The sequence below is a fragment of the Mauremys mutica genome, chromosome 7 (genome assembly GCF_020497125.1).
Source record: "Mauremys mutica isolate MM-2020 ecotype Southern chromosome 7, ASM2049712v1, whole genome shotgun sequence".
NCBI classification, from domain to species: Eukaryota; Metazoa; Chordata; order Testudines; family Geoemydidae; genus Mauremys; species Mauremys mutica.
In genome coordinates, this window is record NC_059078.1 from 9,278,383 (window position 1) to 9,296,283 (window position 17,901).

Sequence of the window (17,901 nt, forward strand, 5' to 3'; positions counted from 1 at the left end):
GACTGGGATTGTGATATTTGGCCCAAAAGCTGGGGGCAATATTGCCCAAATGAAGACACTAATTTTACCTTAGGGCAGCTTTGGCTTTCTGACGCAGTCAGTTTTATTAAACCTTGGTTGGGGGATTGTTTTAGTTTTGGCTATAGATTTCCTGCTGTGGCAAAGCCTAACTAGGAGTTGCTGTTGGATGGATGGGAGGGATTGGTGGTAGGAAACCTCTTCCTTTGCCCCTGCCTTCCTTCTTTCTTTTTGTCCTCTTTCTTCTCTTTCCTTCTCCATTGCTCTTTCTCCCTCTCCCTAACACAGAAGCTGGGCGACCCCACTCTCCTGGCTGGCTGGATGCCTGAGGAGCAGCACTTCTGGCTTGGTTGAGCCAAGCCACTGTTGCTGAGACACTGGGAGAACTGAAGCACTGACATTTATTTTTCACGTGGTATCAGTCTGCTTCTGAATGCTCTATGGTTTGGGGCACAAAGTATCAGAGAGATTTGCTTGGATGGCCATCCTCTTTCCCAAGCTGGTGCATTGGGGAGCCTGGGGGTGGGGGTTCAGAGCCCTGTGACTAGCTTGTGACTAGCTGCATGCTTTCTGGACCTGTTGATCCAGCCCTTTGCAGATGTCCTCACTGAATGCCATTACAGTGTTGTGTTCAAGATGACTTATTTCCATGGCACATGCGCCATACCCCTCTGAGCCTCAGTTTTAGGACCACAAGAGATGCTCTTTCACATCATGGAATTGCTCTTAATACCCCTGGCAAATTGCTTTGCTTCATACAAACATTTTGTTTGGCTTCAATGCATGTCAGTTTGTGCTCCCAGAGCTTCTGAAATCTCAAAGTAAAATCACCTGCACTTTACCTGATATTGTACTGAAAACATGTGGACCTGAAATTTAGATGGTGTCAATGAAAATCCATATATCCAAATTTCATTTAAACTGAACTCAGATTCACTTCAAAGATTCATGACCTGAGAAGATTTATCAAAGGATCTTTCAGATGTTTCAGGGTCTGACTTTTCTAAAAGACCTCCCCCCCCACCCAAAAGACAGATTTTGCATGGTTTCTGACTAGCCAGAAGGGACAAAAAAAATCTGATAAAAGAGCTGCACTTTTTCTTTAGCAATATTTGTACAAATGTAAGCAGAGTCAGGATGAGCTCTACCCTGACATCTGGTGGTAGATTATGGGGAGTGCAGAGTGGAAGTTTTCAAGTATTCGCATTAGCATTTCAGTTATTTGCATGGGCACTCCCACCCCACTTAGCATACCGCAAAGCAGCATGGGATGGTTATTTTCACAGCTGTGGGAGCCCCAATTTCATTGTTGTTGGGACAGGAGGAATGAAATGTTGTCACCCTGATTGGGTAAATGGGGAACTACAAAATTGTCCTTGTGATGGAGGGGTTTCATTGTCAGCTGGATAGCGCTTGCTAGATGGGGCACATGGGTTCCAAAACCCATTGAAAGGAGAGAGGCTGGGGACAGATATCTGTACTGGGTGGTGCAGGCTTTTTGTGTGAGCCTGAAGCACCAATTCTACCTGTGCCTCTCTCCACTGTGGAATGTCAGAGTTAATTTTTGATTCCCTTAAGAATCTAGATACAGGTTACTGAGCTGAATTCACTGGCACTGGGGCTCCCCTACTATGAGCTGAAATCACTGAAGAGCTGGACTTGCTGAGCTGAGAGCACTGAGTACTGTGCTTATGTGGGGGAGCCTGAAGCAATACTGTGGAGCAGAGCAGCTGGCAGAGCGGAGTGGAGCAGTTTGTGCAGCCCTGGGTGAGTGGAGCCAAGCAGCTCGCGAGGATGGCCGGAGCAGATCACAGGACAGCTGGTGGACCAGAGCAGCTGGCAGAGCGGAGCAGCCCACAGAGCCAGCGGAGCTGAGCGTTTGCGGGGGATGGCTAGTGGAAGCAGAACCCCACGAAGAGGCAGGGCAGTTGGCCCTGAAACCACGTAAGGTGCCCCTTTCTACCCAGGCTGGGGAGGGGGACCTTTGCAGAGAGACTCTTGGGCTCTGGGGCTGCACTGACCCGGGACTGAGACTTTGGGATTGTGGGACTTTTGGGACTCTGGGTGATTTGGGGGTTGCTGGATTCAAGGGCCCCGAGAGAAGGACATGGCCCAATTTGCTGGAGTCGGTCTTTGCTCATGGTTTGACCTATGAACTCTAGCTGAGGTATTTTCCCAATTTAATGCTTGTTGTTTGTCATGTATTAAACCTTTTCTGCTACACCAAGACTCTGTGCTTGCGAGAGGGGAAGTATTGCCTCTTCGAGGCGCCCAGGGGTGTGTGTAAGATTTTCCCAGGTCATTGGGTGGGGGCTCGAGCTGGTTTTGCATTATGTTGTGGGGAAGGGACCCCTATGTATTGAACCCGGCCCTTGCTGCTATCGTCTCGGCCCGGCAGAAGGGTCTCACAAATACATCCACGTGGGCCATGACATCCAGAACATTTTGCTGTTACTCTCTCTGCATTACAGTAACTCGCCTGAGCAGTGTGTCAAGATTCTTTCCAAGTGAAAGATGAACGCATGATGAATTGGACAGAGAGACTCCCATGTGAAAGAGTGCACAGAACTTTCTTATGCATGAGGCATTTTTTTTAGTAAATTGGACCCCATCTCAATCCCAATGAAACTTGATGACATTTCAACCTTACGAGTGAACAAGAATGCAAAAGCACATTTTAGCTATTTATATGTCAGAACATCAAAAGTTATAATTAAAGGTGTCAGTGCAAATGGGAAGCCATATTCCTCACCCCAGCGCAGCTCTTCTCAAGCATCTTACTTCTCTTTTCCTTAGAGGTTAGATACATGCTTCTCTTTTCCTAGAAGACTCGTAGCAAAATATTTGAATTTATTACCAACCCTGAATACTTCTGTTCAGATTCTGCAAACATTGGATTTTGTCTGTAGAACAGAAAAGGGTATTGAATTCCTGCAATGTGATCAAAGCTGACTCTCTCTACATGTTCCCTAGGTGTTGGCTATATTGTTTAAGTCAAGGCCTGTCATGTCATATATTATTGTCAACGTAAAGAATTGTCACCTCAGTGTACAACTCCATTTACTGTTTGTAGCTTAAATGCTGAAGTGAGCCTGGGCTTTGTAAATGAACCAACAATGTCAATATCTGTTTAGTGAAAATAATACCAGGCGGTTTAGAAATTTCCAAAACGTCTAAGGTAAATTTGGGTATTTTTACTCTTTTTTGGTTTGTTTTTGTATAAGTCCACAGGGAAAAAACACCAGGTATTTAACGATCAAGCCCATTTTGATGTATATAAGAACAATAAGAGGTGGCTAATCTGCTGTGAGGTATTGTCCCAAAGAATTGTTGTCCATTCAGACCCTGTTCTACTGCTCCTAGTACTTGTGCAATGCCTGATCAAACTGCCACCTGAGAAGCTTTACAAAAGCAACACACAAGTACCTCATTCTGCCAGGTACTTGGTTCCCAGCAGCTCCAGGAGAACATAGATTCAATGTACTGTGACAAAGCTCCTCCTTTACCTTGGTGGGTCCTGCGCTTATTGGCAGATTTGCTCACCTCAGTGATCTTCCCCTCTGGTGGAACCCACAGTCCGGGTCAGCTCCTCCTGTGTCTGATCAGGAGTTGGGAGGTTTCGGGGGAACCCGGGCCCGCCCTCTACTCCGGGTTCCAGCTCAGGGCCCTGTGGATTGCAGCTGTCTATAGTGCCTCCTGTAACAGCTGCATGACAGCTACAACTCCCTGGGCTACTTCCCCATGGCCTCCTCCCAACACCTTCTTTATCCTCACCACAGGACCTTCCTCCTGGTGTCTGATAACGCTTATACTCCTCAGTCCTCCAGCAGCACACCCTCTCACTCTCAGCTCATTGCGCCTCTTGCTCCCAGCTCCTCACACACGCACCACAAACTGAAGTGAGCTCCTTTTTAAACACAGGTGCCCTGATTAGCCTGCCTTGATTGGCTGCAGGTGTTCTAATCAGCCTGTCTGCCTTGTTTCCAGAAAGCTCCTGATTGTTCTGGAACCTTCCTGTTACCTTACCCAGGGAAAAGGGACCTTCTTAACCTGGGGCTAATATATCTGCCTTCTATCACTCTCCTGTAGCCCTCTGGCCTGACCCTGTCACAGTACATATTGAAGGCCCCAAATGCTTCCCAAAGCAACCCCTCTTTTCCAAGAGAAAAGAGGTCGTTACATGGTATATGCTGCATGAAGTAAATGAGACACAAAATATAGCAAAACACCCTGCCACGTTGAGGGTACCAATTCTTCCTGTAGGAAAGACAACATTAGAGAGGGCTGCCCAGGGCTCTGCAGGCCCGGTTCTCTGGCAGCTTAAATATGGGTGTACAAGCACCCTAGTGGAACTAAGAATCAGGCCCTATGCGTGCATTGCACCAACAGAGCAAATAATGAACTCCAAACTAAAGGCCGGTTCACGCCCAAGTACCTGGATGTGTGTTCAAGGGAGAAGGGTACAAGGAACCACATGCCACCCTCCTGCTGAGTCCTTCTGCTCAGGGGGCACAAACACTCTGCAAGGAGCCTCTATAAAGAAGACAAACTCACAGCCCCTTCATTAGTCTGCTGCCCGTGTTTTAATGGCTGTATTCCTTGGGAGCACAGTGATGCCTGCACCATTGCACTGCCACTAATGCAAGGCTCTGGCTATATGCCACTCTTTACACCTTAAAGGCATACTTATGCTAATACTGATTCATAAGCATTAAACGCCTGTAGGCATCGAGCTACATTTAATTTTGCATTAGACTAAACATGATAAAGAAGTTGTTTTCTGTAATATATGGATTTAACTTTACATAGCAGGTGGTAAATGTTCCAACAAATACATATATTTCAAATCTGTAAGTGCCTAAATATTTATATATTTAGCCAAATAAAGGCTGAAGACTCCTGCTGCTTCAAGAGAAGATCAGTTGAGGGAAACAGGTTGAATGGAAACTGAGAACCTGAATTGCAGATGTCCTTTCAGAGCTGATTGGGTTCAGTAGAGGACAGTATTCCTGGTAAGCATGGGCTAGCAGAGAACAGTCTGTTTATTCTAAATATAAATACAAAGTGGAACAGTTTTTGAGATTGAGACTGACTGTATAAGCAAATGATTTGTAGGATTTGGAGCAGAAACTTAAACCTGAGACTTCCACATCCCAAGTAAGTGCCCTAACCACAGGGTTATTGGCTTTTCTAGGATAGGTGTCTCTTGCTCTGAAACTCCAGTCCATCCTGAACTTGACAAATACTCCCGACAAAAGTTTCCACAAAAAGTTTTGGTTTTGATAAATCAGCAATTTGTGATGGAAAAACTTATTGTAAAAAAAATTCCCAACCAGTTCCATTGAATATCCCTTCCAAAATGTATTGCTATTACTTATGGCACCCCTGGATATTCTTGAGATCTATGTAAATATTCAGTCCCTTTTTGAATTTTCATAAGTTCTTGGCCTCAATAACTTCCTGCAGTTGTAAATTCCACAGTTTACACGTGTGTGAAAAAGTATTAATTTTCATTGGTTTTGAATTACTCAACTTTTAATTTCACTGATTGTCCCTTTGGTCTTGTCTTTTGAGACACAAAGCCAAAGTTCTCAGTCTACCTTCTCTAGACCATTCATTGTTTCCTATATTTTTTCCTGTATTTTTATCAATGTCTTTTCACATAAGAGGTTTTCCAGGACCTTGATTATTCTTTTCAGTCTTCTTTGAACCCCATCTAGGGGCTTCCTTATTCTAGTTTTATTTATTTGCAAATTCTAGTTTGTGTTCCATATTTAGAATCCATATATCCTGGAGGAAATCAAGTAATTCTGATATAAAGAGAGTTAACACATTATATGGGCATCTATTATTCTCCAAGTTTTGTGGTTGCTTGTACTAAGTTCTATATATATAAATTTGGGATGCAGAACATCACCCAGTTCAGTGGCACCTTATTAGTGTAACGCGAATCCACACTTTCCTAAGGGATGGAAATCAGGACTATGATGTCCCATTACCTTGGTGGCAATCTTTTAGATAATGTTGCAAATATCTGCCACAATTAAATTGCTAGCTAAAGACAAGAGATGATCTGTGGAGGCAACCTGATGGGAAAAGTTTTGCTAAGAGTGGGAGGTGGAGGGGGGGAAAGATTTGTATAAAGCTTTTCCAGAGAGCCCAGGAAAATGTCTTTTGTTAAACCAGATGCAAAAGACATGGGCAACCTCAGTATTTGTGAACTATTTGTAACTAGCCACAGCAAGACTTTCAAATGAATTGCATTGCCTAGGCTGGGCCAAGAATGAGAGAGAGAGAGAGCTCCACTTGGCTAATGTCAGGAAATAAATGAATACTTTGCGGCATTCACTAATGCATGATGGCTTTGTATGGATTCACATCACTTGCTATGAGCTGCTAATATAATTCAGTTCACTTTCTAACTACAAAGAAAAAATATAACTATAAAGAATTAGACAAAAGACTGGCAGAAGCAGTATCCCTCAAAGGCAAAAAAAGAATGAGAGCTTTAATTAGTGAATAGAGCTGAGCAAATTATTGACTGTGAAATTATATTATTGGACAAATTTCACATTGAGGCGTTGAGCATAAATATCAAGACTTGTCTATACTAGGGAATTTTTTTCTAAAATTTTCCACTATTGCCAACACAGGTTCAACTTTGCACATATGGGGATCAGAAAAGTTGTTGTTGGCGATCCCTTGAGGACGAGGATGATCTTTCACAAGTTTTTTTTTTCATGGGTCCTTTGGTGACTGAGGAGTCTGATCATTAAGCCACAGGCTCATTGGCAGACATTGCTGGTGGTGTTGGAAGATAGGGCTGGGATGTGATTGCTGCCTGACTGTTGTCTTTCCTTTCTTTTCTGGCATTTTTCTGTGATTTTCCTCAAAAGTGGATGTTCCCTCTCTGACGAGTCTTTGCCAGTTATCCCTATCCTGGGCTGCTGTCTCCCAGTGTGTAGTGTCGATGCCACATCTCATGATGTTTATCTAAAGCATTTCTTTTGGCCTCCCCGTTTCCTTTCTCCTTTGGTGAGTTGGGCGTACAGCAGTTGTTTTGGTAAGTGTTCATCAGGCATGTGCACACAGTGCTTGCTCCACCTCAGCTGGTGCTGGATATTCAGAGCCTCAACACTGAAGATGTTGGCCTCTGTGTGGACACTGACATTAGTGCGATGATCCTCCCACTTTACGTTGAAGATCTTCTGAAGAAAGTGCTTGTGCTGCCATTCCAAGTGTTTTCAGTAGGTCTCCCAAGTTTCTCAGCCATTGAGGAGAGTTGGGATGAACACCGGTTTATAAACTAAACGTCTAGTATGTATTCTGATGTTGTGATTGTTGAACACCCGGTGAGACAGTCTGCCAAAGGCAAGGCTGGCACAGCAAATTCTGTGCTGAATCTCAATGTCTATGTCTGCCCTCTGTGAGAGATGGCTGCCAAGATAGGCAAAGTATTCTACATTTTCCAGTTCTTCTTTGTCAATGTAGATCTTCCTTGCTGGGTCTGATGATTGACCGGGGGCTGGCTGCTAGAGGACTTTTGTTTTGCCAGTGATCAGAGTTAGCCCTAGGCTTTTGTAAGCGTCAAAGAAGCAATTAAGGGCTGTTTGTAGATCCTCCTTTGAGTGTGCAACTACAGCACAGTTATTTGTGTACTGAAGTTTGGTTATTGTTGCTGATATTACTTTATTTCTGGCATAGAGATGAGAAAGGTTGAAGAAGTTGCCGTCAATCCAATTTTGGATGCCAATGCCCTGTGGTAGAAGGTCTTGGGTTAGTGTTTTCATAGCTGCTAAGAAAATGGAGAAAAGAGTGGGTGCCAATACACAGCCTTGTTTTACACCTGTTCAGATGACAAAGGGCTCAGAGGTAGAGACACTGCACAGGATGAAGTCAGTCATCTGGTCGTGAAAGAGTCTTACAATGGTGATACATTTGCTTGGGCAGCCAAACTATGACATGATTTTAAACAGAGCCTCACAGTTGACAGAGTCAAAGGCTTTGGTCAGATCGCTAAAGTCCATATACAGCTCCTGGTGGTGTTTTTGACATTTGTCCTGGATCTGCCTGGCTGTGAAGATCATGTTGGTGGTGCCTCGTGATGGTCTGAAGCCGCACTGGCACTCTGGCAATACTTCCTCTGGAAGAAGGAGCAGACGATTCAGTAAGATTCTAGCAAGAATTTCCCCAGCAATGGAGAGGACCTCTTAGGACCCCAAAAATCCAATCCTGTTCTTAAAAAAGGTAAATTTTATTAAAAACAAAAAGGAAAAAAATACACCTGGAACTTAGGCTTTTTGCTAGATCTTAAAAGAAACAATTACAAAAATTAAGCACCCAAAATAGCTTTCTTGGCGGTTCAGCTTAAAGGTTACAAGCAAACAAAAGCATCTGGGGTTAGCACCGAGGAGATCCACAAGCCAAAATAAGAAATAAACCTGATAGCACCTATCCAAATTATTTCTTCTAGGTATGGAAGATACTTTTTCATACCTTAAACTGCACTCCTGCTTATAGCATTGCTGCTCCGTGTCCCTGCAGCCCAGAGAACAACAGACAAAGGGAAAGTTTCTTTCCCCATTTTAAAAAGTCCTACCTTCCCATTGGCTCTTTTGGTCTGTGGGCTTGTTAACCCTTTACAGGTAAAGCAAGCAGAGAACAGCTACCAAGAGGGATATTACATCTAGCTGGGTGTCCCTCAAAGGTAGCTACCCCATCACTTTATTTATCACAGGGACACTTTCCTTAATTGGGATCTGAAGCATCATGTCATCTCACCCTTCCCAAGGCAGGTCTAAATGACATGGCACTTTTAATAGTGTTAACAATCTGTAGCACTGAACCAATGAGGAGTTTTTTGCAGAATGTCGCTAGTGAACATAAGGATTCAAAGGGCAGAATTTGGCTCAGATCGGAGTTATATTTGTGATGTTATTTTCGGCTGTCAGGGGGATAGAGTCACAAATACAGGTTTGTAAATAAACTGCAAGACATAACAGAGTAGCTGGAAAATGAAGTAACCAGTTATTGTACATACCTGAAATTAAAGCGAAGGGGATATGACTGCTAATTATACTGCTTTTTAATTTTAATTTTATAGTTATTTTATTTTTGCAAATCTGGCTTCAGTTTATCAGTACCTATATTAAAAGAAACATTCTGGAATTTATCCTTTCAGTTTGCTACGGTTTTCCATATAACTGAGTTAAAATGTATTGGTGTACTGGACACTTTTTCCCATTTAAAAAGCTCTTGTAAATGATCTATTTATTTACATGAAAGAAACGGATTCCTAATGCAACCCACTGTAAGTCTTCCTCCAAACGTGCCTTGAAAAAAGACTGCCGTTTCTTATTTGGCTCCTGCTTTCATGTTCTGAAAATTAAAAAAAAAATGTATTCTTAAAACTAAATAAAATATATATCAGTATTTCTGACTGTGAATGTGAGCACTTCCTCTGAATAGACCCATTTGAATGGCCACTCTGTTTTGTTAGAAAAATATATTAAAAAGTAGAAACAGCTTGCTGATTGAAAGAGAGGCATAGAAACAAAATATGCCATCGGAAAAAAGGGCATCTTATCCAACAGGATCTTGGTAAAACTTCAAATGGAAAAGTGACACTCATCAAAAGATTTCTATATCTTCTTGGCTGAATAATTTACTTTTGGAGGGAGAGTCATGCAAAGGAAGTATAACTGAAAACTATTAAAGCCATATCTTTATTGTGTATTAGAGCTCAGACATTACATACTGGGCTATGTCTGCTGCAGCTTTCAGTGTTTTTCAGAAAAAGTAAAATCTATGGGCCAGATCCACAGTGGATGTAAATCAGGGTAGCTCCACTGAAATCATTTCACATCAACAAAATCTTCTCTCTACAGACAAATCCTGGGAATGGGAGACACGGAATGGATCACTTGATGATTACCTGTTCTCTTCATTCCCTCTGAAGCACCTGGCATTGGCCACTATTGGAAGACAGGACACGGGGCTAGATGGACCTTTGGTCTGACCCAGTATGGCCGTTCTTATCCTAATGTTTGTAATTTGGACGAATCATCTATTGACTTGCGGTGAAGTTCTGGCTGAACAAAGAGTGAGCAAACATTAAATAAGGACTTCAGGATCTTGCCCTTAATGAATTATTTCCATTCTTTGGATTGGAAGAAACAAAAACTTTGGTAACTTAAAAGAAAGTTAGTTGGTAGGAGTTTTTAAAAGATGCCTTTTCCCTAAGTGTGATTTAATTGAGGCTTATTAATCATTTGTATATAGCATCATAGGTGTGTGTAGCACTGTACAGAGATTAGATACATTCTTGTATTGAGGAGTTTGCAGCCTAGGGCTTTGATCCATCCTTGGCATCGATTCACTAACATGAAGCCCCTTGTATTCAAGAGGAATCCACACAGAGGTTCATGCTAGTGGATCCTGATGCAGGGTTGGTGCTTACATCAGTGGAGCTATACTAGTTGACACCTGGTGAGGATCTGCCTTGTGTCTCATACAGTTTAAAGAGCATGTCCTACTTAATTTCTTGTTTCTCCCAAAGAAGCCTAAGGACCTATCTTGCAAACACTTATGCATGTGGGGAAAATTCACCCTAATGCAGAGAGGCCAGCACAAGACCAATGTGCCACATAAGATCTATATCAGTCCTCTACAAAGGGCACACCTGGTACCTAGCTTGGCCATCTGCACAAGGGTAAATTTCACCCAGAGTGAGTAATATTACTCGCTTGTGTTTGCACCTTAAAAGAATGGCCCCATATAAAATACGTCAAATTTCAGTGATCCATTGGAGATTGGCTGGCTTTTTGAAGGTGGTGTAGGTCTACAAACTGGAGAACACTGAGAGCGGTATTAGAACTTATGTGGCATCCATCCTCAGTTAACCTGTGACCGATAACCTAAGGCATATGTTTATTTCCTTTCGAAGTATTTATCTCTCACTTTGCCATGCTGATTGCCACTTCTGAAAGTACCATGTTTCTAAGACCAGCAGGTTAGTGCCAAATGGTTTAATACAGTCAGTTGGCACATGAATAACTCATACCTTATTAGCAAGGATTTTGTTTGCCAACATAAAACCACTGGTGCCAATTCTTTGGTAGTGTATTTCTTTGGCTACCCAGTGTTCAGTTGCATGCCCTAGGAAATGCAGAAGGATTTCTGTGCATTTTATATTTGGTGTCAATGTGAGGTTTATACTGTAAGATGTAATGAGGAAAAAAACAAACCCAAAAGGATGGTTTCCTTCTTGATAAAGAAGTAATGCCTACAAGAATTTGAAGGCTGTGCAATATGTCCATGGCTGTACAAGGCTGACAGGTGCTTTACATAGTCCATCCACAACAATTTGGTGTTTTATATACATGAGGTTGCTTAGTAAAAGAGAAAATGGGATGTCGGGTCATTCGAGCACAGGGCTGGGAGCCAATACCCCTGATTTTATTCCTGGCTTTGTCACTGACTCACCGTATGACTTTGCATACATCACCACCAAATTAGTTTCCAAAGGAGTCCCACCTCTGCACACAACCGTGTGCTCCTTTGGAAACACCTGAAATTAATCAATGTGCAAATAGGGTATAATCAGCTGAAAATGACTAGCTAGCTGCTAAGTGCCACTTGCGTGCACAAAACTTTAGTATGTGTGCACAACCACCAGCATTGTAGGTGTGCAACTGTGCATTTGCGTAGTGCTTTCAGATCTTTGGAGGAAAGGTAAAGTATTGTTGTTACTTTAAAGAAACATTGGCCTTATTTTTTTAGTAAAGATTTGTGTAACATGGAAAAGGCTCTTCTTGTTGGCTGTGTCAGACATAACTAGAGTCTTCATCACTAAATTGTCAATATGAGATACCACATAGTGACCACAGTTAGTTTTTATGCTAATTATTGGGGAAACTGTGGGGTCTTAGTTCTCTCAGTGGGGCTCATTGCAAGATCAGGATCTTCGATGGCACACTACGGAAGCTATTGGCAAATGAAGTCTTTCTAAAGGCAATTACTGTCTGTCATATCAAATGTGTAACCCATTATCACCCATGGTCATATGACATGTCTGGTTAACAGTCAGGCCAGGCTGTTTGTTTACTTAATCATTTTGTAATTAAGGAACTGGACTGAGATGCTGAAGTCTGAATTCAGTTCTGGACTTTGCCACAGACTTCTTGTCTGAGCTTGGGTTAGTCAGTTAATCTCTTGGATTCCCCCTCCCCGCCATAAAAAAGGGATAATTATACTCCCTTTGTCCCACCCATTGTTTGTCTTGTCTTTTAAAATTATAAGTCTTCCAGGCAAGTACGGTTCCATAATATACATATGTACAGCACTTAGAACAATGGTGCCTTGATCTTGGCTGCAGTACAAATAATAACATAAAAAAATACAAATGTTTATTGAACATTATAATTTTCCTTAAATGGCAACCATTTTTGAACTTTTCCAACCAGAAAAGTTTTTAACTGAGTGTGTCTGCAACTTAACACTTTGCAGGCAATTAAGTGGGTTTGCTCAACAATGACAAATTGTTTTGTTTTGTTTTTTTAAGATTTATAAAAAATGCCGACATGTATGTATTCCTGTCCCTGAACTATTAAAAAATATTCCTCCAGAGTGTTTTAAATGTAATACATTATCAGAGACCATTAATAAATGTCCAGTGGATAGTATTTTTATTATTTTTTTTAATTTCCTTCATCTGATCTAGGTCTTTGATAAATACTACAGACAAACTGAGTGCTGTAGGATCAATCTTGACAGTTCTTCAATAAAAGGCTGTGTGGTTCTTCGTCAGTGTCTTCCTTTCAGTGACAGCTGCTTTGTTCTTTTTCAGTCAGATTTTCTAGTTAACACATCAAAAGTGTATCTGTGTACACGCAGTACTGAGAAAACAGTTCAAAGAGGCAGGAGATCACTTTTAACTCTTCCCTGCATCTTCCCCGCACTTGTAAGCGAAGATAGCTCATATAGAAAGCTTCAGAACAAGGTGAGGAGTTCACCAAGGAGCGCTGTGAAGTCTAGCACATGTGGATTAGAGTCTTAAGACACCAGTTGGTCAGTCAATTCATTTGCCATCCCAAATTAGCTTGCTTTCCAGCCAGGCCATTAAGAGATAAGAAGTTTTGAGTTTTGAGCAGCAAAGCTTCACTTCAGGCACTGAAAAGCTGTACATTTGAGCGAGTGCTGAAGTTCCATCTGTTACTGTGGGGTGGATATTTTAAAACTGATTAAACTGAGTTCACTGCTCAGTTTTAAACCTGTTTAATTTAGGGATTGCGATCAGTTTCCAGAGAATGGCAAACAGGCAGGATGAGTTTACTTGCATGTCATTTCCCTAATCATTGAGGCTAAAATCTTGTTTTTAACTAAGTTATTAACTGTTCTTTTTTCTTCATTCATGAATTCAATAATTTAATAATCAACGTAGGACACAGTACGTTAGTACTTGACAACTCAGCATCGCCCATAGAGATGGCCAAACCTATGAAGCAAGTTGCTGATTCAGGAAAGTTTATGATTAAGCTGATCCCAATTCAGAAAGGCACTTAATCATGTGCTTAAGTCGAATAAAGTTAAGCGGGTGCTTAAACCTAAGCATGTGGTGAAAGTGCCCTTCCCGAATAGGGATGCTTTCCCGAGTCAGGGCTTGGAAAAAGGAAATGGTAGTGATCATAAGCCATTCAAACATTCCTCAACTTAATTCAACAGGGGTTAATTTAATCCAGTTAGTCCAGGATTGTGCACAAAATTGCAATGTCTGTCCCAGAAGCACACCCCCCACCCCGCTTATCTTAGTGCTAAAAGTTACACATCACACTGTATGCAGGTGGATTGTCCCAGATTGGTGGGCTAATTCTGGCTTGGCCTTGGGTTCCTTTTCATGACTCATGCCCTTACAGACAAAGGAATAGCTCATGGATTTGTGTTGCTGAGATGTGAGATATGTTGGCCAGAGAGTACAGAAGTTCATAGTCATGGGACAAAGACCCTGAAGACTTGGAAATAGGTGTTTTGTGATGCAGCAGAGGGACATGAAGAAGGTTGGTGTCAGCTTGGAAGATAAACTGGACAAGAACCCCTAGAGATGAAGAACAAGAGCTGCTGACCCCGAATGGTGCGATAAGGCAAAGGGTGTGTGTGCGTGTGTGTCTGTCTGTGTGTTCTTGATTTCTTGTAGACATAATGGAAGTGGTTGTTTAGGATAAACATAAGTGCAGAGAGGGTGAAAGTTTGGCAAACAAGAATGGCGTAGATATTTATTCCATGTCTGGGGTGGGCATGTGGAAAAAGGCAGTGAGCTAGGAGTGAGAGGAGCAGAATAGGGTGGTAATCACAAGAATACTTAAAGGATTAGAAAACATCCCTTATAGTGATAGACTCAAGGCGCTCAACCTATTTAGCTTAACAAAGAGAAGGTTAAGTGGTAACTTGATTACAGTCCTTAAGTATCTAAATAGGGAACAAATATTTAATAATGTGCTCTTCAATCTAGCAGAGATAGGTGTAAGGTGATCCAATGGGTGGAAGTTGAAGCTAGACAAATTCAGACAGGGAATAAATCATAAATTTTTAGCAGTGAAGGTAATTAATCATTGGAACAAGTTACTAAGTGTCCTGGTGGATTCTCCATCACTGACAATTTAAAAATTAAGATTAGATGTTTTTCTAAAAGATCTGCTCTAGGAATTATATTGGGGAAGTTCTATGACCTGTATTATACAGGAGATCAAACTAAATGATAACAATTATCTCTTCTGGCCTTGGAATCTATGAATTTGATAAGCTTCTAGATCAGAAATGTGGATGGAAACAGAACTGTGGAGGCCCTTGAAGGTGAGGACAAGAAGTTTAAACTTGGAGGGATTCAGGGAGTGGAAGTGACTGGTCTAAATGGCATGCATTGAACATGATTATAGTGGGTGAATTTGGATACAATGGAAGGACCAAGGTTATCTGGGAGAGCAAGAGGTCTCAGTAATAACAGCAGGGGGTAATCAGAACACGGATGAGTGTTTTAGCTATTAGAGCAGAGAGCAATGGTTGGATACTTTAGTCTGAATTGGAAGCTACATGAAGAGCCTTAGTTGATAATTTCTAGTTTAATGCTGTTGAAATGTGTTCTACTAACTGAGCTGTAAGCATTACTCCCTGACCCCTGTTAGGATTGTGTATCTGCTCTATTGTAGAGTCCAGTGCTGTATGAACTTTGCTTAACATCAATTTATATAAAACACACTGCGAGTATGATGCAGAGTGGAGAGAGATCCATCAAACAGACATTGCAGACAACTTGAAGTTTAAAAATGCCCCAATAAATTGCCTGTTACTTTTCTTTTGTATTTGGACTCATATATTTTTAACATGGAAGGATCAATTTGTGGATAGCTGATGAAGGAGACAGAATGCTGCCATTTGAAATATAATTGCACGAACAGTTGTGAATCCGGAAGATGGATAACTCATTAGGTACCTAAGTGAAAGGATGTTTTTAAATCATAACACAACAGGTGGAGAAGACACCTTTTCTGAGGGCCAAATCCTCTTCCCATCGGGTAGACAGACTAGTCAAGGTGATCCGTGGGGATGAAGACAGTGGGAATGGCAAAGGAGAGCTGCTGTGTGGTTATTGCTGTAGTAGCTGTCACAGCAGCGCCTCTATATGTTTTGTGTGTGTGTGTGTGAGAGAGAGAGATTGGATCCACCAGCCCTGCCATTCTCTCCATTTGCCCCTACCCTGGCAGCCTCTGTCCACATTGTGGGCACTATACAAGAAGATGTCGGCATCTTCTGTGCAGGCTTCCTGCATCCCGCCCCTGCGAGCAATGGAACAGCCCTGGTTTTGATATGTTCTAAAATAATCAGCACTAACCCTTTATTGGACAAAGTCCTAGGTCCCTTCCTCACGCTGGCGAGCAGAAACATTAACTTCAGTGGGACTACTCACATTAGTTAGAGCTCTCTATGATAAGTAAAGGCTCCACAGTTTAGCCCTACGTTTCTATATATTATCACTCAGGTAGAAAGGTGCCAAGAGTAGCACATTTAAAAGTCTGCATTTATTTGTCAATGAAAAAGGTTACCTATCCGTAACCTCTGGGCTACATTGTTTTATCGTGTCGATATTTCATAGCATCACAATGCTATTATAGGGCTGACTAATGGGAATGGCTATTAGCAGTGTTGATGTAGTTTGAAAATATCAATCCATATTTTATGGATCAGAAAGAGACTGAACCTTTACTTAGACCTTAGCTACTGTAAAAAGGGAGATAATGCAAATGAAATTTACCTTCTCATTTCTCTCTTCCCCCAATTAGTTCAACGTTCACATATTGTACAAAATGATGGGATCTATATTAGAGGGATAAGGTGGGTGAGGGAATATCTTTTATTGGACCAACTTCAGTTGGTGAGAGAGACAAGCTTGGTTCAATAAAAGATGTTACATCACCCACCTTGTTTCTCTAATATCCTGGACCGACAAAGCTACAATAACACTGCATCCAACAACGGAAGGGATCTAAATTGATGTTGCTACTCAAGAAAGGGATCTCAGAGTCATTGTGGATAGTTCTCTGAAAACGTCCACTCAGTGTTCAGCAGCAGTCAAAAAAGCGAACAGAATGTTGGGAATCATTAGGAAAGGGATAGATAATAAGACAGAAACTATGATGCCACTATACTAAATCCATGGGACACCTGCACCTTGAATACTGCGTGCATTTCTGGTAATCTCATCTCAAAAAAGATACATGAGAATTGGAAATGGTACATGAGAAGGGCAACAAAAAGTATTAAGGATACAGAACAGCTTTCTTATGAGGAGAGATTGAAAAAAACGGGACTCTTCAGCTTGGAAAAGAGGCAACTTGGGGAGGAGAGGGAAAGATGATAAAGGTCTATAAAATTATAAATGGTGCGGAGAAAGTGAATAAGGAAGTGTTATTTACTCCTTCTCATACGCAAGAACCCGGGGTTGCCCAATGAAATTAATAGGCAGCAGGTTTAAAATAAACAAAAGGAAGTATTTCACATAATGCACAGTCAACCTGTGGAACTTGTTGGCAGGAGATGTTGTGAAGGCCAAATCTATAGAGGATAGGTCCATCAATGGTTATTAGTCAAGATGGTCAGGGATGCATCCCTGTGTTGTGGGAATGGGTGATTCGAGATGGATCACTTGATGATTACCTGTTCTGTTCATTCCTCTTGAAGCACCTGTCATTGGCCACTGTTGGAAGACAGGATACTGGGCTAGATCGACAATTGGTCTGACCCAGTATGGCCGTTCTTATTGTTCATCTGCTTTTATACTTTCACTATACCTAAAGAAATTAAAATCTCCCAAACAGGCCTGGTGAAACCCTATCCCTTGCTAGCTTGAGACAAAAGGTAACACAGGCAATTCACACCCCTCTGCTTCATCACTAGAAGAGACTCATATAGAATTGCACCTTTTCCCTTAGGTTGTAATTCAGGTGGTTTTTCAGGGTTCTGTACTGGATATGGCAGTTGTTACTGTAGTATAAGGAGGTGGGTGTGGCTGCCATATTGGAAGGCAGCGCTCTGGACTGGAAGGCAGAAAAGGGAGTGGCAACCTACATTTCCCAGGAGCTGACTCTGGTTTCGGTGATGGCAGAGTCATGGCATGAACGAATGAAATAATGCAATTGTTTAAATACAAGGCTCTCCATGCTTTAATGAGAAGAACACACTAATGTCTGGATCCTGCAATCCTCTCTTAGACCAAACCCTTAGTGAAATAGTGTGATGTGCTGTATACCAGCCATGCTGCATCATAGTCTGAATCTTGGCTGCAGCACAGAGTCTGGAAACCCCAGCTGATCTCTGGGATGGTCCTCCCGGCCT